Source organism: Cygnus atratus, chromosome 4 (assembly GCF_013377495.2).
Source record: "Cygnus atratus isolate AKBS03 ecotype Queensland, Australia chromosome 4, CAtr_DNAZoo_HiC_assembly, whole genome shotgun sequence".
In the NCBI taxonomy this organism is placed as follows: Eukaryota; Metazoa; Chordata; class Aves; order Anseriformes; family Anatidae; genus Cygnus; species Cygnus atratus.
Genome location: NC_066365.1, coordinates 43,051,192 through 43,078,371, shown reverse-complemented (window position 1 = coordinate 43,078,371; position 27,180 = coordinate 43,051,192). Strand labels below are relative to the sequence as shown.

General features: G+C 36.8%; 1 long non-coding RNA gene across 2 annotated transcripts; it reads right to left on the bottom strand.

Annotated features, from left to right (window-relative positions):
* LOC118251515 (uncharacterized) lies at positions 1-27,180 on the bottom strand. 2 transcript variants are annotated; one of them, XR_004779844.2, is made up of 7 exons: positions 27,090-27,180; positions 20,153-20,255; positions 18,824-18,904; positions 17,843-17,966; positions 10,655-10,702; positions 5,978-6,041; positions 1-757 (listed from the first exon to the last, which is right to left on the bottom strand). It is a non-coding gene; the product is annotated as an uncharacterized LOC118251515 (long non-coding RNA). The 2 variants fall into 2 exon arrangements; XR_004779845.2 differs by lacking the exon at positions 17,843-17,966.

Genomic DNA, 27,180 nt, shown 5'->3' with positions numbered 1-27,180 from the left:
GAATTTATTGTAGGTTGGATAACACACATGTACGATAGGCTACATTTTCTAAAAACATGAACAAAGTCACGAAGAGCTGCACAGATGCACACATCCTCCAAGTTTCCTAAGATATGCAAAGCCAAATGCATCATTCTATGGTATCGCCATTGCCAGAGAAGCCTCCTGTAACATAAAGCCAATGAGCAGGACTTAGGGAGTCCCCTACTTTCATGTTTGCTGTGAATGTCAAGGTTTGTCTGTTATGCTGTTATTTTTTTCCTGCTGATCATAATGGAGGGAGAGAGAAACAAGTAACATGTGATCTTTGGTTCTTGAATCCTTGGCAGAGATTTGAGACCACAACTCTTCTGTCCTCTGAAGCGCTTTCACTTGGAGAAGTTGCATGATGCAGTGGAATTTTTCTTCTTTATGTCTGTCTTGGCTAAAGCAAGACAGACGAGCTTGAAAAGGCTCGCCCTCCTCAAGGAACGCTATCTGATTCGTAAGCATTCCTAGAGGTTAAGGCTGGTGACTATCAAGAAAGCAAATACTTCACGCAAGGGTAAGTCTTCTAATTGTGTTTGTGTTGAATAGCTGCCAGATCCCCATGTCAGGATGTCTGCAGTCACGGCTCTGATCTCACCATTCCTTCCTAGGCTGTTGCACAATTGTGTTGCATGTTTGTGGTAGGAGAGAAAGCTGGAGAGCTGGGCTATGAAACCATCTCGGGGAAGGAAGCCATGTTTTATTTCAGTTGCTTGGTTTGGATATCAGCCTGTAGAAGATTGAATAACATTAAAAAAACATAGTGCAACCCATTCATGGAAACCCAACCTGGTCTGCTACACAGATACGTGAAATATGAGGTTTCATACTCAGGGTGGAAAAGGAAATGTCAATGAAAATGTGTTCACTGGTACAGCAGAAATTCTAGTTTACATGTGTGATAACTCATTACTTGTACAGAAAATTTCATCTGTAGTTTCAGGATCTGTTGGGCTTGTGCTTGTAGTTGCAATTAGGAAATTAAGAATTTGCATTTGGAAAACTGGTTGTGAATCTGTCCCTCTGATGGATTGCTGCAAAGATATTTTGTAGCAGACAACTGAGACAAAACAGTGAGAGAGAACAGGTTATTTGTGAAAAAGGAAAGAGACGCAGTGATATTGCAGGCCATGAGCTTAAGTATGGAGAGAGAAGGAAAGAATATTTATAACTGCTTCCAGTCAGAGCAGGAGAGCTTTTGGGACTCTCAGCACATGTAAGGATTGAAGACTGCTTTGGTTACAGAAACATCCAATTTCTGGGAGAAGATAGAAGTTGTCTTAGCCACAGAAACACTGGTTAGAAGTAATATCCTGATTACTCTCAATACCATAAATCTTTCTTAGATGGTCAAGCTGTGCATTATGGCTGTTTGGTTACAGAAAACCAAATTTCACAGGAGTTTAATTTTACTACTGAAAAAAAATAGTAAGAGACTGGGTTAATCTATGACCATCTTGTTGTCTCACATAATAAAAGATGGTGAGCTGGTAGTGGTGATCCAAGAGGATGTCAGTTCCACTTCCTAACCCATGAAGTGGAGAATTATCCAGAGCAATAAAGAATTCGTACAAATAATACTGGGGAAATCAGAAGTTAATCTGAATACCAGTTCACTCAGTCTAATCAGTATAAATAGCTCCCTGCCAGCTGCTTCATTACCTGAAACAGGGGTCGACTGATAAACATGTCAGTCCTCTCATTAAAAAAATCCACCACCAAATCCCGCCCCCCCCCAAAAAAAAAAGCCTCAGAATCTCAAATTCCATCATTCCTGATAAGCACTACGATATTCCTTATCTCTCATTTGCAGTTCATATCCTGAGCTACATAGATTTAGTGTTAGAGATAAGGATATGAAAAAGTAAAGTGATATTAACACGCATGTCACAACCTGCTAGCCTCTCTGGCTGCTACACCTTGTGTTGTAAATAGAAGCGGTTAGTGAGTCTGCTCAGGAGCTTAGGATCTGACCACATGTCATTTAACATTAGACCAGCTGAGCACATTCAGGGAAAACAATACGAGCCATCTCAATGGAGAAAGAGATGATGCAAAAAATAAAAATAAATAATTAAAAAAAAAGGAGTGGGGACAGGACAAGAGAGAAAGAGCAGAAGTGTGGAGGACCACTGTCTCTCTGCTAGCTTCTTCTGTAGCAGGCAGATAAAATCTGCTAGGTGAAGACAGAAGAAGGGAAAGCAAGCCATAAAGCCAGGCTGTTGAAAGTTGTCACCCAAATGATATCAAACCACACAAATTATATTTTGATGCTTATATTGTGCCCACTGCTGATAGATACTTGTCAAAGTTTTAACCAAGACAATTTTCTGTCCTTTTTTTTTTTTTTTGTATAGGTGACATTTTGATGTCCTAAAACATAGGTAACAACAAACAATGGTGGCATTAAAATAGCACTCACAGTAAGAAATGGTTCCTTGAAACAATATTGTGGTATTTGAGTCAAGTGCTTACCTTCACAGATCTATGTGGTATTTTTCTAAATTTTTTGGGAAGGCACAGAAGTTAACCTTTGTGCTTTTCTTGGGAACTGAGAGAAAGAAGGATTGAGTCATCTGCACTATGATGCAGAATTCTTCTTTACAACAAGTTAGAGGTTTCCCAGAAAAAAAAAGAAGAAAAAGGAAAAAAAAAAGAAAAAAATAAAGAAAAAAAATATTTTCCTTTCTACAGACTTTTTTTCTTTGTGTGTTTTAGATTTACGGTAAACTAATCAAAACTAATTGAAGGCAAAATAGAGCACAAACAATATAATATCCTCAACCATTCTTTTAAAGGTCACTGACACAACTATATTTATTTTTAATATATTTTTAATTTTGTTGTGTAATAAATAAGCAGAGATTATTTCCTCAAACCAACCAAGGTTTCCTTAGCTTGTTTTCTTGACTTCACATTTAGAAAAAAACATTGTGAACTTTAATTAGTTCAAAATTAGGGAAAAAATGCTGTCTTTCCTCAAATCATTATTCACTATCGCTTTACCTGCAAAGAAAAAAACAGCATACTTTTTTGAGTGATCCCCAAGTAACTTAAATTTAACTCAATTCTGTGATTGAGGATAGAGCTCTTCTGGTGAACAGCTGCCTGTTGCAGCCTATATATGTTTCTATTTGTTAAAAGTCTACTTCTAAATTAGAAGCAATTCAAAATGATTTGGGTGAAATGTTGTCCTTTTAAGAAATTATATTGTCAAAGAAAAAAAAAACACATAACATTGGTTAATTTCGATCATTGTTTGTGGAAAACAGAGTTACTGTTTCATTTTGTGTTTCTCTGTAAGTTATCATTTTTTTCTTCTTTTTTCTTTTTTTTTCTTTTCTTTCCAAACACACACAACCTTTCTCTCTCCTTCCACAGTTTATTTTGAATTTCAAAGTGGGAAATAATGGGATAAGGATTTTTTTATTTTTTTTTCAGTTGAAATGCCTAGACAGTAATGAAATAAAATATTCTATGCATTCTTAAAAAGCCAGACACCTGTTGAAAGGGAAATAATGGCCAAGAAAAAGAAAGAAAAGAAAAAAAGAACAGGTGCAGTTAATGGGCTGGACTAAAGTATCACAGGAGATTTTCAAAACCGCAGATGAATTTAGCTGTACCAGTTCAGAAGAATATAAATGAACGTTGCTTACTTTTTTTTTTTTTTTTTTTTTAAATTTTAAAATTCTCCTCCTGAACATGGCTTCTAGGGGGAAGACCACTTGAAATAATTATAGACTTTTAAGAAAAACATGTTGCTACCACCTAATATGACAAGGGTACATGCCAGTCATACAATAATTTTTCACAGACAAACAGTATAACAGAAAATGTTACCAAGCATTGTCAGTTAGAAGAAAGAATAGCCTTGCCTTGCACCTCCTCTTTTTATTTAATTACTTTTATTTCAAAACTGTCTTTGAGTGGTGATCAAGTTCTGGGCATTTGTCCCAGGTAGGCAATATTATCTTTTTGTTCCCCTCTTTTGGCCTAGCACAACCTTTACTCATACCTACACTCCCTGTAGCATTTGTTTTTCTAAAGCTGTACTGGAGAATGATGAGTTTATAAAGAAGTAGACTGCATCTTAGTGCATGAAATCATTATATTATTAACTAAAAAGTCTTTTGGTTCCCGTACCTGTACTCCAATTGTATACATGCATTTATTCACATCTTTCAATTCTGTTAAAAGCAAGTTTCAAAGAAGTTTTGCAACTATACAAAAAATAACCCTCTAGCTTATTAATGGACAACTCTTGCTCATCTGAAGGCCTAATTCACACATTGTGCTGATTAAAACACACAGCAAATTAATTTAGTGAGATGGTGCGTTTATCCTTATTCTAAAACCTTCATTCTTATCCAAACATATTTTGTAAGGTCTACCATTTGAAAAGACAGTGAAAATTGTGTAGTGAAGTGATTTTGGCTTATTCTAATAGCCATAGTAAGGGAGCTTTTTTATCATGTTTTCTACCCTTAGTAGACCATCATCTCCCTTTATATTCAGTATCAGAAACTGTTTTATGAAAAAGCCTGCGTAGTCAAAAATGCAAACTGCTTTTCTTGGACTGTTTTGTTATTACTTTTATTTTCCATGAAATACCTCTCATGTATTCTTCCTGCACAATAACACACTGCATGTGAATTCAAAGCAATAACCGTGTTATTTCTTTTGTTCCAGTGACTCACTTTTGTTAGGAGCAAGCTCTGTGGTGTTAGTCGTTACCCCTGAGATAATATCATACATTGCATTCCAGCATCTAATGGATTTTAATTTGAATTTATGGAAAATAAAGTGATCAAAAATAACACATAGGTGATACATACAGAATCATCTTCAGGCCTGGATTAATATGTCTGTCTTTTCTTCAGATCAGGGTGGCCTTTTTTTTTTTTTTTTTTTTTAAGACAGTTCTTAACGCTTGAACAAATCCCTTTTTCTTCCCCTTGGTAATGTGGTTAACTGTCTGGAATGTGAGCCACTGGAAATTCTTCCCCACAGAAGAATCCCCATTAAGCTTTCAAACAGAGTTACTTCATCCCCACAGCTGCATGGATAGAAGACTTTCTAGTGCCTAAATACTTACTGTATATGTCATCCTTAATTTTTTTTTTTTTTCTCCCAGCCAGAGCTTTAGGAGCAGGTGCTAGCCTTTTGCTTCCTTTCTGCTTCCTCTGTGGGGAATGGGCTGGAAAGAGCCAACTAATTAGAAAATTCTACAGGGAAATTAATTCTACAAACAGCTGAGGAATGGCATTTCAGTATAATGCTCACTTTGTCTGTCAGCAGGGCCCTGGCTGGCTTGACGAGTGGCAGTTCTCCCAGATGTTACACATGTTGTGATGAGACCAGAACTGCATCATACGTTAGCCCATTTACTCAAATATGTGATGCTCTGGAAGAGTAAATGCACTAAAACTAGCATTCAGGACATACTATGTTGCTGTCACAAGGCAGCAGCATGGTAGTTTTACATGGGCTTGAACTGTAGCAATGAACTTGTTTTTAGTGACTTTAGTTCCAAATGTTGTCTTTGCTTTCATGTAGGGCTAAGGCACAGAGGAGGGCAGTGAAAAGAGACGTACTAAACTGCTTAGTGTGAAAGGGCTAGATTCTCAAAGTTAGGCTTGCATTGTGTACACATCTAATGTAGGTGCAGATCTGTAACATGTCTGAGCAAAACACTTAAGACTGTTGGCTTGTTATGTGCATGTGAGAGTAGTCAGATCTGCATACACAAACTTCCTTGTTCAGAGACACTGGTGACTTAAAACTGCAAAGACCATCCACTCTGAAGGAGCCTGTTGTCAGATGCTTTAGGAAATGCACTGTCTTGGAGAAGATGATGACAGTCTACTCTTTTTTCAGTGATCTTACCAGTACCTGTTTCATCATCTTAATACTTTTTACTTACAGACTAAAAACCCATTTAGCCACTTACCCTATCTTAAGTGATGTCCAGGTTCTTAGCTCTCTTCTCATGGAAGCCACAGCCCCTTGCAACCCTCAAGACAAGAACAACGTAAGAAATTCAGTCCTCCTCCCAGACGTGTTCCTTATCTATCCCTTCCAAAACCCCCAATTTTTTCCTCAAGCTATTTTTAACATGAGGTAACCCTCATCGGCAGGCTTTTCATGTACACCACTCTCAGACAGACTTGACATTTGTTGTCTCTGTCCTGCCAGGAGATGGCCTTGGGCTTTGCTCTAGTGTTTAGCTATGCAGAAGCATTCCCTAGACCTGGGAATTTACCCAGGACTTAACATAGAAAAAGGGACTTGTGGGTGCCCGTTAAGTAATATAGAACTTCTTTTCCTATTTTTTTGGTCCAAATATGATGTTGAAATTCACAGTATTGTGTTTATCTTTGTGGGTGGCAGTGGGTTCATTTCTTTTAGATCTACTATTTTCACTCTTGTATTATTGAGCTCTTTGTTGTACTCTATATCTCTGTCATGAGTATCTAAATCCTTTCCATTCCTGTGTCTCCTATAAACTAAGAATATAACAACTAATATGCTCATGTACAAGTCCCATGGAGAGATGTCAATTTTCTGTAACTGAAGATTTTCCAGTGTTTCTTTTTTCTTGTGTTTGTTCTATTGTATCATGATCCTCTGCTCCTTCCCATTCCCTTCCTCTTCCCTTTTCCCCTTCCCCTTCCCTTTTCCTTTCCTCTTCCGGTTCCCTTTCCCTCCATTTTAATTGTCCTGTACTTCCTGAGTGTGGTAATACTCTATATTTTCTCTCAGTCAAAAATCTATTTGCTCTTGATTTTTTTTGTCAGTCTGTTCTCTCCAGCACAATTACAGTACATTGCACAGTATTGGATTCAAAAACTGTGTTTAATAGTGAACAATCTATATCCTATAACCAATTCAATGTTATCATGCATAAGGTATTTGAGAGTTACTTGGATGTGTACTATTTTTAATCAAAAACTCAAAATTTTTGCTATACTCATGCTGAAGTATGTTCACCTTCCAGCACTAAACACTAAGTTAACTAAAAGGCTTTGACTTAATACAGTCATTTTCATGGAAGAAGATCACTCTTGTAGCTGCTAATAGTAACATTCCATCTTTTTCCTTTAAGATAAATCAAGCCCATTTCTATACCTACTAAATTTACTTCATGTGATAGCAATTATAGGTTTCCTAATGAGATGTAATTTCCTATTAAACCATTGAAATTAAATCACTACTGAGTATTAACACCTTCCCCTTTTCTAGTTAATAATTAAAAAAAAAAAAAAACCTATTTCTATGTTTTGGTTAATTTCTATAGTTACATGTATTAATAAATTGAAAGGATTAAAGGGTGGCAATCTCCAAAAGAGGTGCATGGACTGTAAAATGCAAGCAACTTGATAATTCTAAGACCTCTTTGAGCTAGAGAGGTCCTTATGTTCACAGATGGAAGATTTATTTTGCAATCGCATTTTCAGAATTAATTGACTTTTTAATTTTGAAGTCCTAAATGCATCACTACTTGGCAGTTTTCCAAAGTGCATTGTAATATATCTGATGCATGCATTATGGAAATTTGTCAAGTGGTCCATGTTTAAAATGAAGGCCTGTTTGCATTTAAAGGAAGAATACAATTGCATTATTAAGTATTATTATCACATATTCTTCTTGAAGAATTGCAACTTTTATTGTGGATTGCTTAGTAATTACAGGAATACTGCCAGATGAAATTTTTAAAGTCAAATGAGAAACAAAATGGAAAAGGTGTGATATTTATTGCAGCTAAATGTCTAGCTAGATTGCCTTTACATGTTACCTATATAAAAGTTCTAAGTGATTTAATTTTCTACTTACTGCCATTCAGATGTTCAAAACACTGACCCAATTGTCATGCAAATTTTTTTTTCAACTTATCATAATGGATTAAACCTAAAAAAGCTATATTATGGAGATTCACTTGAATAATTTGCATTAAATGGATTTTTGTACAGGATATATTTTTTTTGAAAGTTCAGCAAGAGTCAACATTACCTGTATGTGCTTATTAGCCAAAAAATGTAAATACAGGAGAAAGCTGCAGCTGCCTGTATAAGTTGGTGAATAATTGCATGTTTGCACCATTAGCTTAATTTTATACCTGATGAATCTTTATGAGTTCTCCTACATGGTGCGACAGAGCTAGAGTGGCATGAATAAGAACGTTTTCATGTGAGGGTCATCATAAAGACCAGGAGAGTTCAGTCAGGAAGGAAGACATGTTCTGTTGTGGGGACATAAGGATGACAGGGAGGTCAGGTACATTGGACAGTGAATTCAAAACCAACTCCCAGTTAATCAAAATACTTCCTTATGTTCTAAACACAATGCTTCTTTCCTTTGCAGTAGACTGAAATGCTTTGTTTTGTCTTTGTGTGTTCAAGAATACTGAGCTTCTAATTTGTTTTCAAAAGATCTACCCTTTAAAAAATGTAAATCTATTTCAAAATGATAATGCTTGTTTAAAAATTCAAAATCTTATTTATTTACCTATTTTCACCTCAAAGAAAAGTAGTTCACTTACCCCAGTTTTGGGAACAATGCTACTCACAGAAGTTGATTTGAGTTTGTAAAAGGGTTTAGCATGTCCCAGCCTCACTCCACTTTTCAACTAATTTTCTAGTCAAGAAATATCTTTCACCTCTATCTGTAATGTTTTGTTCTGAAAGATTTTATTTTATTTTTTGTGGGGGTGGGATGTGTATATGTTTGTCACACATATTGCAAGAGTTAAACAAAACCAGTTTGATTTATGACTTGTTTTGTTTGGATGAGTTTGTGAATAGTAATGCTATATATGTTTTTAATTAAATTCTTTCCTTCCTCCCAAGGATGTCACTATCCAAAACAAATTGAGAATTTTGTTTAGAAAATTTGCACACACCTTGTATTATTATGAATACTCTTGAGACATACTTGTACCTGGGGTAAATATTTACAAGAATGGTTTCCAAAGTTCATAATCAAAACTTGTACATTTTCATCATGTCTCTAAACTTTAACATATACTTGGGTTAATACCACATTGCAATATTAACATATATTCTGTATTTTACATAATAGACACATACCTGCAAAATTTAAACCTTTTCTTGATACACTGTTCTAACAACTACAGACAACACTCCTGGCAGAATTTCTTAGTTGTTCAGTAAGGTCAACATTCATAAAGCATTTTATCTAGTACACTTTAAAAAATTTCCTCTAACTACTCTAAAAAATGACAGTTATTCATTTCTCTGAAGTCCCATTAATTTGTTATTTGTAGGCATGGCCTAGAAAGGAAGGATAAGAAGATAGGGGGAGTGAATCAATATTTTATTGTAGTGACACTCTTGTGTTATTTCAGCTAGTCAATTTTACTTATAACCTTCTGACTGCAGTGCTATCCATTGCAGTTGTTCAAAACTGAAAGGCTATATCTTTGCTGCTAGTTCATGTGATGCAACACAGACGAGAAAATAGGTAGATATTTACTCCAGTTTAATTCTCTGATCAAAGGCTCTGAAAATTAGAAGCTGAACCACCTTCCTCAGTGACGAGGTATGCAGGGGGATGGACCTGTGCAGAAGGCAAAACCTGCTAACATTTTTGTGGTCCCTATCCTCTTCTTCCTCTTGAAATAACGCCTGCCTCAGACTTAATGTCTTAGGAGGCCTTGGAAATTTTATGGGTTTTTCATCTGAGCAGCTGAGGAGACTTTTGAAAATGTACCTTCAGATAACTCACACACATTAAATTTATCAGAACCTTACCTGTGTTTTTAAACCAGCATGAAAGCACGCATGTCAGCAGTACAAGGAAAAGAGGTGGGTGTTGGTGATCTAGGCTAACCTCTTACAGAACAGGTAAGCAGACCTCGGCGAATACCTCACCTCCCTCGCAGCAGGCCACGAGAAGTGTTATTAGCAATGCCATGTGCCCAGTGATACTAATATTAATGCACATTTGTTAGCCTTCAGAAATCTCTTTAGATATTAGTTTTGTCACTCATAGCTATTAGAGATATATCTCTAAACATGAACATGAACAGGTACCTTAATATTTAGATGGTGTCTAATTGACAAGTTATGTAAAAGTTCTTCACCTACAGTGAAAAGAGATAAGCAAGAAGGTTTTACAGAAGGTTTTTACCTGACTTTCAGTTTTCTTAATTTTAATCTGTCATCTAATCATTCCGCTGTATTTATCAACAATGTCCAGAAAGACAAGAGCTTAATTGTGCTAAAGATTAATCTAAGTATGCTATTTAAACAACTGCACATTGTGGCCAGAAAACCATTCTGTGAAACTCATCTGATGGCCTGCTGTTGTTTTAAGAGAAGTGTATTGAGGGTGGCTGAGTATACTAGGTCAGGTCCCTCCTGGCTGAAAGAAATAAAGACATTGCATTTGGGTTAAAAAAAAAAAAAAAAAAGAGAGAGAGAGAGAGAGAGAGAGATTCCCCAAAGGACCATGATTCTCATGCCATCAGTTAATAAAAATTTTACTGGTGACTTCCACAGAAACAAGGTTAGGACGGTATTGACTGCTTCTGAAATCCCAGTCTTAATCCCAGCCTTCTTAAATATCTGATAGATAAACAATGATGTACAAAATCCCCTTGGCCTACCTTTCCAAATAGTGGGGGAAAAATGGAAATCTCTGCCTCTCAGTCCCACTGAAATCAAGAGAAAATAAATTGTTAGTTGTTTTTTGTTGTCTTTGTAGAAAAAAAAATAAAAAAAGGAAATTAGATGAACATAGAGTGATTTCTGACACATTTGGCAAATTGCAGTGTTTTCAGAAGTTTGCTCAGAAAAAACTGTTGTGTAAGCATCCACTCAGTCTGAGTACAGGAATTTCTTGCCAGAAAGGGGAAAAAAAGATCACCAGCTGGCAATATTCATCCTTTCTACTCATATTTTCTTTGCCTATGACTCCCAAAGTGTTTGGTGGAAATGGCAATTAGTCTTTTGTTGCTTGTATTTTTGCAACTAAAGGACAGGAGAATTAAAGTGAAGATATGAAAATATGCATGCTTGAAAAGTTATGTTCCTGGAAAAGAGAGAGACAGATGAGCTGACGGAGAAACCCGATGCTCAGATCTACGTGAAGAACATTCAGATGCTTAGACTTTATGAAAGACAAATCTCTTATTTAATAGCCTAAATTATGCATTAAGCAATTGCCCCAAACTTTCATAACTCACATAGGAAGAGAGCAGGAATAAAAAGAACATAAAATATTCAGTAACCTATCCCAACTACTAGACAATATACCTTGTCTTTCATTTAAGGAAAAGACATGAATTTCTGAATCCTGAATTTCTATCTTCCCCCTTTTTTATCCCTCCCTCTCCTTTTTCTTAATAGAAATGGATAATCTGAGGAGCAATTTTAATTCACCCAAAATGACTTTAACTGAGTCGTTAATGAGGAGCTAGAAAAAGCTGCAAGTCTGACACTTTGCTTTACATAGCCATTGTTTCAAAGATTGATAATTGCTTATTCATTTCCATTCAGCTGTAGATTATGCTGTACACAGCCATGCAGGATTTGTCCAGAAGTTGACATGTCTTTTCACTGCCAAAAACTTTGGTCAGCATGAAGTGGAATGAAGTCAAATACAGGAAGGAAATTGTTATTGATACTGAAAGAATTTGAGACCTCAGCTATCATCAGACACAACAAGTCATTTCTTCCTTTTTATTGGAATGCGTGTAATTATGGATCAGACAAAAAATGCTAAGAAATATTTCAAGAAGACATTTGGCTTCTTGAAGCTAATTCTGCCATCAGGGTTCTTGCCAGACATAAGCAGAGCATCAAATTGTGGGTCTTGTTGTGTGTGTGTGTTTTCTTAGATGAAGAGAAGTTCTAGATGTAAAAAAGGTAAAATTTTGGAGCTCGGCCTGTTAGTGTCTGTTTCAAGGGGCCCTACTAAATATCTTTATGCCCTCAAAAAACCTTTGTAAAAGAAAGATAAATTCCAAACAATGTTGGTAAACTCTATTTTGATTTACTTAAGTGGATAAGATTATGATGGAAACACCTGATTACACTGTCAGAGTCTAGGAATTTTAAGAAAAACTCAGGTACCAGATAAACTCAAGCTATCATAAGTCAAATTAATTTTCAAATACATCAGTTAAAAGATGTTACACATGCAATGCTTATGCAGAGAATTTTCCAAGTTAGTTGTAGAGATTTAAGTATGGCACTAGATGCATGAATTTAACCCTCTTATGGTAACAGTGTTGCTTTCAGCTGGAAATGAGGACATATACAAAATATTTGCTTACCTAAAACTAGACTTCAATGAAGCCATTTTCAAAATTTTATTGTCATGATCATCCTAAGTTAAAATGAAATTTTATGCAAAAGATTATCAAAATTACAACAGGATTCTTTTGCTAGTGTTACAGGACAAACGTGTATAAGTCAAAATACAGAACATTTACTGAACAAAAAGAAGAAAATGTGTTGGACATAGATAGTAGTTATTCAGAAAATGTTAGCATAGGGGAAAACTAAGAAATGTTATGTATCTCATCTTTCTTAACTGTGATTTCAGTGTAAGACACGTTTTTCTTCTGAAAACAGCCAGTTGTTATTGGTGCCTGCATCTTAAAACTACCTTGAAGAATGTTGAGTGAAAGCTAATTCTAATTAATTACTATTTAATCAATTAATATTTAAAAAGAGCAGCTTTACATGCAAGAAATTCAGGGGTAAATCTGCAAAGAATACAATGCTGGCTAGTGCAACACCTAACTTGAAGGCATCCTGCCAACTGGTAGGAATTTTTGTTCCAAGTATAGGCACTTCTCTTCCTTAATGAATGGACGGGAAGAGCTAAGTCAGCTCAGAGTAATGTCATTGGAGACAAGCGAGCTGAACTCTTCCAGAGAAAAACAGCAAGAAGTCAGTTGTATCCCTCAGAGTAAGCCATTTTACTCTACTTAGGTTTCTCTACCGTGAATCTGGTCTTTGAATTAAACATGTTCAAACTGGCCAAAGGAAATCCCATCCCAGTATTTAAAGCACTCACCTAAGTGGGGACCTGTTTTCAAAAATCTTCTTTGGCCTGAAAGCATATTTCTCTGGCTCCCAGCTTCTGATCTTACTGAGGTTTTTTGCTTAGTGCGTATTGCTTACTTTGAGGGATGGGGAGGAGAGTGCAACTGTTCGATCAACTTAGTTAAATGTTCCTTGGCAGAGGAGGGAATGGTACTCAGGTTTCTGTTGCAATGAGTACTTTATTAACACAGAGTACATCAGATTGACAGGCAGGTACTTGATGGTTGCAAACTGCTAGGATTACTGAGGGACAGCTGTATCATTCAAGTAAATTAGTGCAATTAGTATTCAATCACAGGGTCATATATGTATGAGGATGGAATATCAAGCCAGAGATCTGTGAAAATCATTTTTCTTCACCCACACCACAAAGAACACTGTCTCAGTATATAGAATGAAATAACAGTGAGTCGTTCTATTTTTTCAGAACTTTTCAATTAAATTCAGAAAAATCATGGAAGATACCATTGTCTGATGAGAAAAACTTTATTAAGATGAATAAAAGGAAAAAGAGAAAAACAGCAAAATCCTTTACTCTGTATACTTCTACAGGGAGCACAGAGAAAGCCATATGTGCAAATTGGCAGAGAGATCAGATTGTTTTGACTACCTCTGCAGTGAGCTGAGCTGTAACAGCCTGGCAAAGTGAGGAATCACTGCTGAACCAAACTCATATCACATGGAGAGGTACCATTCTCCTGCTATTTCATGAGAGCACATAGTTGAATGTTTGTGTGAACGTGTGGCTGGAGGGGCACTCCATTTATGACAGGCTACAGATGTCTGTGGAACGTTGCTCTGGAAGAATTTGCAATGAGATTTCCAGCAGGAAGCACAAATGCTAAGCAGATGTATTTTATTCCAGACCTAAACTGTTGGACTCTTCAGTTTTAGGCTCAGATCGGCAGAAAGTCTTCACTTTCTAGTTTATCATTTTTAAGACAACAGTAACAAAGCAATGACTTTTCAGTCCTATTAAGACTGGAAGCCACTGGGGAGGTCCTGTGGGTCTGTATTTCCCTGAGGGCACACAGACTGCTCATTGAATCTGCTCAGTCATCTCACTTCTGCGTTGAACTTAAAAAAAAATCAAAGCAAAAAAATGAAAGAAACCCTACCCCCAAAAGCAAGTAGCACTCCTGCTCAAAGGATGTTCAAGGGAGTTATTCCAACTTGATCTTTCTCCCACATACCCTCTATGGGAGGAAATATTTATAGAGGAAGGAAACTGGAAAAGATTGCAAAGATCCTACCACATAGATTTCCTGGTGTTATTCTTTAGAGGAAGAGGCAAAAGTTCTTTCCTCAAATTCCTTTTCCCATGCAAGCAGTGGGAAGAATATTGCCTTTTGTTAACTTTTTATTTTGCTCATTTGCCATTATCTTCAAAACATGCTATATAAAGATGCAATTTATTAATCATGACTGTGTTGTGTTCCATAACAAAAATGATCCTTTGGGACCATATAGTAATATGTGCCAAAATGTATTGTTAGCTAAGTAGCCTTATCTATAATTCAGAGAGACTTTGCATGCTTTGGAAGACTGTTTGGCAAACTGTGCAAGGAAGTCATTTAGTTATCTGGCTACATTAAGGATGAAATCAATTTGAGATGAATTAGTACTTCTAGAAAAGTGATATGAAAAAAACAACCTAAGCTCTTGGCTTTGGAAGAAGTAATTAGCTAGAACTGCAAAAGTCTTGGTGAGTATGCAATCGGATATCCTTTAGTGGATCTAGAGGAACAATTTAAGAAACTATTGTCTCAATTTTTCATTCCTACTTTTTATCTAGTGGTTACGTTTTCAACAGTTTAGATTTGTTATATACCCTACCAAGTGCTTCTACCCTGCTTCAGTGACAAAGTGGATTAATTTAAATCACTGTCTCAGATTATTTAGCAGGCAGAGAACAAATTACTTTCAAATGGTCTGAGACTTCTTTTCAGTTTGATTCCCTGTCTCCTCCTCTTGTTGCTACATGGGACGTAAAAATATATGGAGAGGGTGTTGCAACACAACTAAAGGCAAAGCTCCAACTGAGATTGACTTCAGTTCCAGAAGGCCCAGGTTCATAACGTAAATGTAGTGTATTAAGAATGCACTGCAAAGCGTTTGTTAAATGAAGATGCAGTTTTCTTCACAAGCATTTATTTCAAGTCCTTTCCAATATAACAACAAATCTGTGCAATTTTATTTCTAGCTCAATGGGACATTGGACATTGCAAATCTGTTTAATGTACATACCTTAGTATTCTATCATAAAAAATGATCCATTAGTGAGCTGAGTGACAAAAAAAGCATGTCTAAAAAAAATCTTAAGGACAATCCAAGATCGTTTGCATTTATTTTAATGATATCCAAATGGTGTTCTAACTAAAGATGTTAATAATTATGATGAGCAATAAAACTGTAGAAAGAGTTAAACTTACTGGCAGGCTTTATTCTCCTAGTGTTCTGTTTGACATAATTCCATAACCTCTTCCCTTCAATAAATGTCAAGTACTTTGTTTTATTTTTTTAATTTCTTAAATGTCCTAGCTGTGAAGAGAGACAGAGCATGAAAATTGTCAGGGATATATCACGTTTTGCATTCACATGCTCATGTTTTTTGTTAGGGTGACTGAAAGGCCAGAGAAGACGCTGCAGGACGACTTCCAAGCAACAATAAATATGGAAGTTCTTTCCAACTCAATGTTTTGAAATGTTTTAGAAATTTACTCAAAAGGCCTTGCTATGATCATCTCTTGTAGAGGAGTAAGAGTAATATTTCCACGATAAATATTTTATTCTTGATGGTACTTTCTCTGAAAACCACCAGTGGAGAAGTGGTGGGATTTGATGACAACACAGATTTTAAAAATGTTATAAACTTATCTAATGGCAGAAGATGATGACAGTTTTCAAAGATATGCCTGCCAGTCAAGAACTGCTGCAGCCAGATGAAAAAATTCATTGCTTTTGCTTTGAAGCTTGATTAGCTCATGAAAGGATTTTTGTGATATAGTAGTATCTGACACAGGGCACCAGCCTCAAAGACCTTTGATGTGCTTTCAACTCAAATGTCCTTTAGAATAACATGTTAAAAATGATGATTTTTTAGAATAATGTTAAAAAAAATGATTTTTGTGCTAGGTCTACATCAGCTGCAGGGACCCCTTTACCCATGGTCATGGATTTCAGTGCTCCTCTCTGTGACTGTTATGACAGCTTGGGACTGGAGCTAGTCTCTTATTTATGTGATACGCTTTTGCAGACTACATGATTCATAAATGTTATAAAACGATTGAATCGTAATGGTCTAACCCAACTTCTACCAAGAAACATGAGACTCCTACAGCTTCTCTGAGGCTGAAACTGAGTGAGTTTGTGAACAAGTCACAGAAAGCACCAGGCATGGTCTATATTCACACCCTGCCTCAGTGTTTGGTAAATGACAAGCAGAAAAAGACAAATGAAGAGGTTTAATTTCTATACCTATTTACAGTGTTATTGATACAGAACCTCTAGATGCAGGTGCATCTAGATCGGAAAACTGTATTTTGGAGTGTAAATCCAGGAAAATAGACTATGCCCTAAATAATCACTTACCATACACATCTCGGAAGAAACCAAGAAAATAATAATCTACCATTTTGCACAAGCATGAACTGGGAACCAAACGGATAATGAATTGCAAATGAAACTCATTGTGATAAGTGAAATCAGATTAAAAAGAAAGTTGTCCATGAGTGTCTTTCTCCTGCAATGAAGACTGACAGAAATAAGAGAAGTGAATAAGCTTAATCCTTGATTGAGCTTTAACAGTATTTCCAAGGGCTGTTTCATAAAATATAAACACATTAAAAAATAGCCAGAAACCTAATCTGTCCAGCAATCACAGATTTCTCAGCTGTGTGTTGAAGACATAGCAACCCAAATTACCCTTGAAATGACTCTATTTCAAGTCATACACTTTTCTGAGTTATATTTTTAGAAGACTTCTACTAGTAGTCCAAGAACTTTTTTCCAGACAGGGACTTACTTACCTTGGGTTTATGTTAGCATATAATTTGTAAAAGTTTGTAATAAACATGCCTCACTGGGATTGGCAGAGATTATAGGAAGGAAAAAAACACTGCTAACTTTGGGCTACTTGCTTTGGTTCAGACCTCAGGTTTGTTATATTAGCTTCAAAACTGCAGTGCATTGATGAATCATTTTGTAACTAAGACCAGACCTTCCAACACAGCCTAATCTTTTCAGAAATTCTCCATTGATTAAGGATTTCTATTTCCAGTGTAAATATTAAAGAGTTGCCTGGTGCTTAGACTGGGAGGTATACTACCAGACTTTCATTCAGACAGAAATAAATACACAATGAGTAATTCAAAACGTTAGGCCTGAGCTGGCTATATACCCACTGAAGTCAATGAAATTTTAGGATGTACAAGAAGTGCCAACTGAAGTCTTACGAATAAACACTTAGTGAATGTTTATATAAATATGTTAAACAGAAAAACACCATTATGAATGCGGGTGGTCGATCTTAAGTTAGTAGTCTTCTTGGGCTAGTTTTTATACTTTTTTAGGATAATAGAGCCATCATTATTTTTCCAATGCTTTTCAGTTCATGGTAAGTGATAATTTCCCCTCTGTTAGTCACACAAACTAAAAGCAGTAATCAGTTTAGCTGCATCTGGAAAGTAATCTTGTTTGTAAATGATGAAGGGAAACAAGGCAGGAACCTATTTACAAACCTCCTCTGTAGAAGCATTCAGTTTTTCCAAAGTCATTCTTTTCAACAAAAGACCTGCTTCTCTGCTCCAGGTGAAGTTTTCAAATCCTTCAACATACCAGTTAATCACTGGTACAACTCAGGAGCTGAAAATTTAAAGCATGCATCGATGTCTTTGAAAGTAGCATTTAGAAATTACTGTGATAGTGCACTTTTTTTGTGTTTTGTTTTGTTCTTTTGTACATGTAGATGTTTTTGTCGAAATTGTCGAAGTGTGACACTAAGACACTGAGCAAGCTCAGAATGGGACAATCCATTGCTTTGAGGAGCCAACACTTCTGATTGTTTAAAGGTATGAAGTTTTTTTTTCTTCAGAAATAAAATTTGGTTTGTTCTTTCACTGTCTAGGAAGTTACTGTTCTACAGTGATGGATAATTTTGTATTAAGTGGAAAAAAATTTTTATATATTGAATAAATATTTAATTATAATAAATGTTGGCATTCTGATAACTAGTGAGAAGTCTTGTGTTTATTGATTTTTCATAAAATGGTATGTAAATAATGAAAATCAAGTGTTGAAAAAATCAACAAACAGAAACAGTTATAGAGGTATGACATGAAAGATACCATAGTCAAAAGAGAGTGAATATATAGTAAAAGTATGTGACAAATCATGTAACAAAATTGAATAGAATATAAGAATTCACAAGCATTCAAGTAAGTTACCTTCTGTTCTCACTGACATGGAAGAAACAACTGTTTCCCTATTTAAACGTGCTGTTTGGAAAACCATTTATTAATGCCAAAAGCAATAACATCCATGACCAGCCTCAAACTAGAACATGATTTGAGTGATAACAAAGTGATTATGGGGGCAAAAAAAAACCACAGGAGTTCTTCCAACTTGCTGAAAAATTAGAAGTATTACCTTGTGCTTCATAGGCATGACCATACCAGTAACACAGAAGAACAGGGGAGTGGAAAGAAAAGGGAATGACTGACCTTTTCATGATCACAGTGCTTGACAAAGCTGGAAATAGGTCCTACTTCTCCAAGTCGTGGTCTCAAAAGGCTACATTCTCCCTTTAAAGAAACAAATCCATTAAAAAAGCCTTCAAGAAGAAGACCAGGGACATGTCCAGTAATGTTTGCTGTGAGTACCTGCAACAGTTTAAGTCCCCTACAAGTGAAGTTGCTTTCTGACTTAATTCCTAAACTATTACTTTTCAGAAAACTATTAGACACATTGATTCATTTAAGAAATTACTTCTGGCACTGATGGTCTTGATTGTAAGAATGATCACCTCACTACAAAGCATTTAAGCAGGTGATACTTTGTCACCAATCTCAAAAGGCTGCTGGTCTCCCAGGGATGAGTTACCTTGTTGTACAAATCTGATAGAGTTCTGAATGTGGAAAAAGCTGGTAGCATGCACTAAATACAGATTAGTAACGGTGGTGTAGTCCCTAGGGACTTGAGATCAAAAGTATAAATTATTATGATAAATAATTTTAAATGAATGAGCTTACATTCCTTATTACTGTTTCATCCTCAACCACCACACACTCTGGCATATTCTGAACAAAAATCATAAACAACAATCTCAGCAATATTTGAAGATTTTTGAGACAGGACCTTTACCCCACTAGCTGTCTGTATTAGTTGTTTAGCTCTGTAGAGCCTATGTTTTATTTGGAAAAGCTAAGTATTATCTCAGCACCAACAATAATAAAGACTTGCAGGGAAAAAATGCTGTTCCTTACAGGATGTGTGACACAAGTAGTGGTGTCTAGAGCTCATGCAGATGGAAGGAGTGGAGTGTGGGACCCTGGAAAGAGCTGAGAGGGGAATTGAAAACCTAGAGATATATGTGTATGTTTGTGTGTATACATACATAAGCTAACCAAAAGGCTGTTTATTTGAGGTGTTTCAGCATCCTTGATGCTAGGTACTGCTTTGTTTTAAATCACCTCCTCCAGGGGCTTTTCATTCAAATAAAGACATTAATTTTTTTAAGGGCATTGCATGTTCTCTATTAAATGGACAAACAGATGGCGGCTGTGCCACAAGCAAAGCCAGCCAACCCCTGCCTAAAATGTGCAGGTCACAGTTTTTATTGGCACTTGCTTTCTGATTTGCTTTTGGTAGCGTACTAGTAACCAAACAAAGAAACAAACAACAATAAATAATAAAAACAAAACAACACAAAACAACAACAAAAAAAACTTGATATATTCAGGGAAAAAGAAACTACCAAGAACCATCTGTAGTGTTTTCTCCAATGATAACTGTAGTTAGGCTTTCCATTTTCCCAGAGATACCGCAAATACCTGTTGAACCTGCTCCTATCTTCTGCTTCACCCCACTCCAAACACCAATGGAGATAACGCAGGCACATCTTCCTCTTTATATCTTCCTCTTTACAGCACCTTTCTGCCAAAGAGATGGAAGACAGCTTTCTTATTCCCCAGTCATCCCATGAAGTCCTACATGAAATAGACTCCTCTAGCCTACAGGTCTCACAGCAATAGTTCAGTCAAGAGCACAAATTCTGCTCTTGCCCCTGTGTTTCTTATGCTAATGATGACAATCTCTTTGGGAAATGACAGCAGGAGGCTGAATGGCTTGAGGTATAACTGATGGGCTGCTGAAGGTCTGGCTATGTTTTTTATAGATTTATCAGGGAAATGACTGTGCAATGTCTGTTAATCTCTGGCTAATTCAGCTCATGGCTGAATCCCACAGCTAACTGTGAGGAACGCAACCCTCCATTTAGCAAATTTGGTCAAACACAGGCTAGTGGCAACTGAATACAGCTAATGGCTATATTGAATGGTAGTTTGTGGAAATCGTGTTAGAGGCCTCCGTCCAAATTTTACTGACAATACATCAATATCTCAAAGGCAAGCCCTTCAAAATAACTGCTTACTGAAGACTCAGGGACAACCCAGGGTTTAAAAACAAGGAGGGTGAATGTCTCTTCCCTAGAAGTACTCTCTGTAAGCCAACAGCGAAGTGCAAAGGGGCACATTTGTGTTAGCACCACCCAGGCTGTCAATAAAGAACTTCTGTCCTCCAACTATCAAATCAGATTCATATGAATTTCCCACTCTTCCAAAACCACTTTCCCACCAGGCAGAAGAGATCACAAAAGTAAGCATAATTCCCTCCTTCTCACATCTCTGCAGTTTGTAAGTGCTGTGCCTGTCACAATGCTCCCAGGAGGCTTCCTCAACCATAATGTCTCATCTCTGTAAACAGCTGCTTCCTTTTTGCACAAGAGTTCTTGGAGACTTGCTTCGCTTATCAGAACTGAACTACTGAAAAGCTGGTAAATAACCAAGTTCTGCTGGGAAGATGAAATCCCACTGCAGATGGACAGATTTGCTTAACCTATAAAATAATTTTGGACTAGCTATTGTTTTGGCAAAATTCTAAAATATAACAAAGTCTGATTGTTCTTGGCTCCTCCTAATTTGCTCACTTTGTGGATACAGCTGACCCTCAATATGCACGTTAGTCCCATTACTGTTAACATGAGCTATATGCACAGACATAGCTGAGAGAAGCTTGACCATTTATTTTCAGTGTTCCAAAGTCAGCTGCACTCTGGACCTTTTACTTTCTCTATGCTCCACTAACTGAGACCAAAGCTTATGCAAGACTTCCTTGGGGAACACAAGGTCTGAGGTTTTCACCTTCCAGAAGGCTAAAATTCAAATATGAACCACAGCTGTTTGGATAGGAGTCCTGGACCTCTTTGTTTTGAACTGTAGTGACCTGCTCAGCCCTACCAACATGTGAAACTCTGAAATCCCTGCACAGCTAATGACTGGGATGTGAACATTGCCTGCCAGGCAGACCTGGGTGAAGTGACCAATTCACAGAGCACTGGGATTTGCAGGTGGAAGGGCTGTTCTCTCTCACTTTCTCCCACTGTCCCTGACCCCATTTCTATATACATCATGCATATGTGTATATTCCACGTCCAGATTTGAATACACATTCACCAGCCAAACAGCTGACACAGTGTTCTTGTTGAAGACAGCAAAGTTCCTCCCTTCTGCCAAGTACAGGTATTTTTAGGACTCCTCAGTAAGAGGTAAAATGAGAAACAGAGCATGGGATAAACTAGTCACTCAGTTTAAATGGTGATAGACCTCCAGTGCTCTGAAAGCTTTAAATACATTGTCTTCACTCAGCTATGCTCTGTCTAAGTAGAGGAATGCCACTGAGATAAATAAGCTTGGACTTTGGCCACTGTGAATTATCACACCAAACTATTTGTGAAGAAGTGGTGGAAAAAACATTTTTTGGATCACACTGCAAGAGTAGATATACAAGAGCTTGTGGTGATGCAATCTTGCACTGCTCCACACATGATAGGGTTACTGTTGGGAGCTCAGATGCATCTGTTATCTGTTTCTGTTCCGGTAATCAAGGAAAATAATCAGGATTGAAGAAGAATGAGAAGTCTCTTTCTTCAGTAAAATGGTGCAAGTCGGAAATTCTGTGACAGAAGCTACAAAAGCTACAAAAAAATGAACTAAGTCATGACTCTATTTCCATGCTGGGGCATGCACTTTGAAATAATATTATGTACAAAAGTGCCTTTCCTTGGGTTTAACTGCAATTACATAAATATTTAGAATAACACTAATGAGTAATTTTGCAGAAGTGAAACATGATAGGCAGGATGATAGCTAACTATTTAAAGGGACTGGTAGCCCACCTTCCAGTGGCCACTGTGACTTGCATCAACTAATAATCTCAGTAGAGGGTGCTTGGCTGATTGCGTTTTTCTTGAATGATGGATCTTCTTATACCCCCTTACATTTAGAATCCAATTCCATTATTTCATTTACAAAATTAATAATAAGTATTTTTCCATATTTATAACTGATTGTAGCAAGCAAGACGAAGCAGATCTTGGATCTTGGTCTGTTTTGAGTGTCTGACCTTTCACATTCATTTTACTATTGCAAAGCACATTAAATATTGTGGAAGTCAGAAAAAGAGAAAAAAAAAAAAAAACAACACACAATTTCTTATTTATTGATATACTAAATGTTTTTGTGCATCCAAGGTAATAGGAATTCCAGCATTCATGCTTACAATAAAATATAGCAAGCAAAGACTAAGTAAATTCTGTTTGTTTTAATACGGAAATAATTTTGACTTCATCTTTGGCTTTGTACGACATGGAAACTGATGATTGTTTAGGCTTTGCTACTTTTTTTTTTTTTATGGTCTGCATTAAAATCCCACATGAGAAACAAATTTTTCTCTAGGAACAAAATGTTACTTTTTTGGGGGACTGAGTTCTAATTAGTTGTGTAGTACTTCTGCTTCTTTTCAGTTGGGAAAACACAATGCATATGAAATCCAGATGGATAGTACATGAGGCTGGAGGCATCCCTAGCCAATTAGCCACGTCACTTGATTAAAAGAAGTTTATAAGAATTTAAGTAAAAAAAAAAAAAAAAAAGACAGTAAGAGCAGCAAACTGGCTGCAATATGTGATTTCATCATAGCTCTGATAGTGCTTATCTTTTGCTAGCTGGCCTCTCACAACTTATTGCAAGTTAACCTGCAATTTTATTTAAATTAAGCATGCATAGGATTTGTGATTAATGCCCTAAATACCAATGATGGAAGATATAAACAGGATGGGGAGAAAATTCGCCATCAGACTACAATGGGCCACAAGGACCACAGCTTTAGGACAATCAGCTTCTTGAAGCAACTCAGCTGAGAGCAGTGCAACAGAAATCTACTGGCATGAGCTGTAATATCACAGACCAATTCATTTACAATGGATTTTGTTAGCATCTTTCAGGAAGCAAGTAAGCACATTGTTATAGGAATTACAGTGTCACTGTGCACCAAAGCTCCTGAGTATCCCAGGAGGCTCAGCAGATTTGAGGGTGACATTTTCCAAGCGGTCTAAGGCAGCCTATAAAGAAGTCCAAAGAAGTCACAGCCAGGACTTGCAGAGGGATGGAGCCACATCTGGAATCCCTGGACAATTGCAGGGATGTTTATTATTCTTTGTTTATTATTCTGAGTGTGTGCTCTCCCTCTTCCTCTCTTTGTCTCCCCTTGTTATTTGTGTAATAAAATTCCTTTAGGCATATAAAGTAAGTCATCTGGAATTGTGCAATTCCCTCTGCCAGGAAGCTGGAAAAGCTTCTCTCCTGTGCAGAGACAAAAATACAGGCTCATCTCAACCATTGAGACATTACAGAAATATACAGCATTTGTCTTTGGGTTGTATATTTATATAGCAAAGAACTGTGGCAAATAAGTGTGGTTCTTGCTGTTAAAAATTTGGTTTTTATCCTGTCCAAGGTGTTATGTTTATTTAAAACTTGAGAAATAATTTGTACATTTTAAAATAAAGCATGTAAAATACATTAAAAAGGCTCAGTGTCAAAGTCATTTTTTCTACCAGCGGGTAAAGAGAAGGAAAAGGAAATGTGTAAGAAGAGAGGAGTGTCTTTATAGCCACATGGCTAGTGAAATTTTCTATTTATTCTTTGGGGAAAAAGCAAAGTAGCTGAATAGCTGCTGGTTGGGTAGGTGCCGGTACTATTTTTATTGGCAGGCAACTCTGAGTGGCTGAAAGGTGGTCATTAACACCCTGACACAAAGTGCTGACAGGGCGATTATAAGATTAACACCCTATGTTATATTAACAGTGTCAAAACCTCCCTGTACCTGTCAGTGAGAAATAATGGCATGAAGGAAAACATTATAGACATTCTGAGATTTTAACATTGAAATACCACACAGCTATTAACTTTTTGAAGTTGGCCTAAATATCTAGATAACCTACTGAAGTCCCTGTAAAATAAAATAATGTAATTTAAATGATAGGTTCACAGAATCAAAAAGATGAACACAAATGTTAAGCCACCTGGCTTGCTTACTGTCTTGCTTACAGTTTTTAGACCTGATCTCCCTGGGAGAGGGTCTTTCACTGCCTTTCACTAGTCTTCTGGTTTGAGAGCTCAGAAACCCCGGGTTTGACCTTATGATTTGACAAATTTGACAGAGCTCTTGTGGAGAATCTCATTGCTGATGTACAAGGCAAAATTCAACCAGGACCTTCCTACAGGTTCACTAGTTCAAAACCCACACCTGGTTTTATCAGTGAAAGAGTTGGGACTCCGAGGACTAATTTTCCTTTCGAAAGTGTTTCTACTCTATGTCCACTGGAACAGGAAGGTCAGATCCTCTAGCATAGCTTCAGCTAGACTGGTTTATACTGCACTAAATTCTGCCAGTTTAGTTAAACAAAATAAGCTAGGGGAAAAAGTTCTTCCTGTAGCACTAGACTTACACTTTCACTAGTAAAAAAAAATAGTCCAAGTGTTGCCAGATTAAGCATTCTTTCTGTATATTTTTATTATTATATTTTATGCTGTATATTGTGATGCTATAGGCTATATTCTATATATTTTTGTCTGTAAGATCAATAGACACAATGCACAACATATATTCTTTAAATATACTTCAGTTTCTAAACAAGATCAGGTCATGGTCTAAGCACCCCAAATGCCAGGAAGTGCTCCTGAGTTGTGTAAGAAAAATTTGGTAGTTTTAAGTAGGATTTTGGGTGCTTACAGAGTGTTGCAATACCATCATACCTTCAGGTTTATTGAAATCCCTTAATAAAAAAGTGTATGTAATTAACTTAGCACATGTTACAAATGACTAAAGCTACATCTGAAAAGTTCAAATGTCTCGGAAACAGATCCAACAGAAACATTTAATAACTAAACAAGGATAAAGGATGGATTTATGACTGCTGTTTAGTTTGGGGGCTATTGGAAGACAATGCAAAAAAATTCACAAACTCTTTCAGAGCTTCTATGAAATGAACACCGTGCCTGCAGAAAACTGAGTGGCAACTGATGAGAATTGCCAAAGGTAGGGAGTTTCCAATAAATAGGATTCTAGTTTTAGGATATTGGAACAACCTGTTAAAGTATTTGTATATGTAATTTTATTACAGCATCTGCTTTGGCTGAAACCAAGGTCTCCAGGGCAATTTTGAACTTTCAAGTCATCTATAGAATGGAGTTTTTTCATCTAAATATCTTTTCTACTTAAAAAAAAAAAAGAAAAATATGACTTAATTCAGAGAAAATGCTGTTTAATCATGCTTTATTAATGATATGCATGCAGTTTTCCATTCTGAGAAGAGTCTCAGAATAGTTTCTGAGATGTTAGAAATGCCTTTAGAGATTTTTGGCATTTCATATATTCGAGTGATTTTTCAAAACAGGAAAAGTCAAGGAATGCTATCAAGATAGCTGAGTATTCCATGTTCTAATTTATAATAAGACCAGGTGGCAATTGAAAAGACATTCAGGTGGTAATAACTTGCATGCATTGCAGTTTTGGGGGAATTCATGTAATATAGAAGTGCTTTGTTTACCAAATGAATGGCACTGTATTGCTTTCCATTGACTTTAGCTGTCAATTGCATGACTGCAGTGTTTCAGATGTTCAGTGAAGGCATACTTCACTCTGTTATTTTACCTTTCTTAACAGCCCTGAGTGAGTTTATGGGAATAAGCAAAGCTCAGAGACGTGGGCTGTTATCCTGTTTTAGAGGAAAGGGAAGATTGTGCAGCGCTCCTGTCCAAAGGGCCTCTCTGTCTGCTGGGTGAGACGGAGACGGGCTCCTCAAGTGTTGCTTCTGCTAGGAAGAATTAGGAAGGGATTATGGCTTGGTAGAGCTAAAACCAGCGGTCAGTACACTCCACAGCATTGCTGACTCTGTGCTGAAAGGGAGCAGAGCAACAGGCTCTATCTGCTAATCCTTATCCCTTTCTTTCTGCACATCTTCTACATGATGAGAAGAGGGCATGGGTCACGTTCTGCCCTCGCCTCGTCCCTTCTTTCACAGTTGCAGATCAAGACACACTTCAGCAAAGCCTGCATGACACTCAACAAAAACAGGCACAGCACAATCAAAGCTACCAAATAGTTAATAAAGTATGAAATCTGGTGTAGACAGAAAAGTAGGAGGAGAGCTACATAAGGGCTTACTTACAAAGGAGTAAAGACATAAGAGATGACCTCCTGTGACCACTAAAGGGATAACTTCATCAGGCTATACTTGTGCCAGAACATAAACAGATTTTTGCACGTCAATCATGCTGAAGGGACAGAAACTTTACTGTAGGCATTTGCAAGGGTTTTCAAATGAACAAGGTGTATTTTCTTTTATTTTATTTGGAGTACTGTGCTTACCACTGAAAGGCAGTTTGGAATCCTCAACCTTAGGTTCCCTGTCTTCGCTTTGATGTCTTTACACTCCGGGAGGCAAATTAATGTGTGCTCT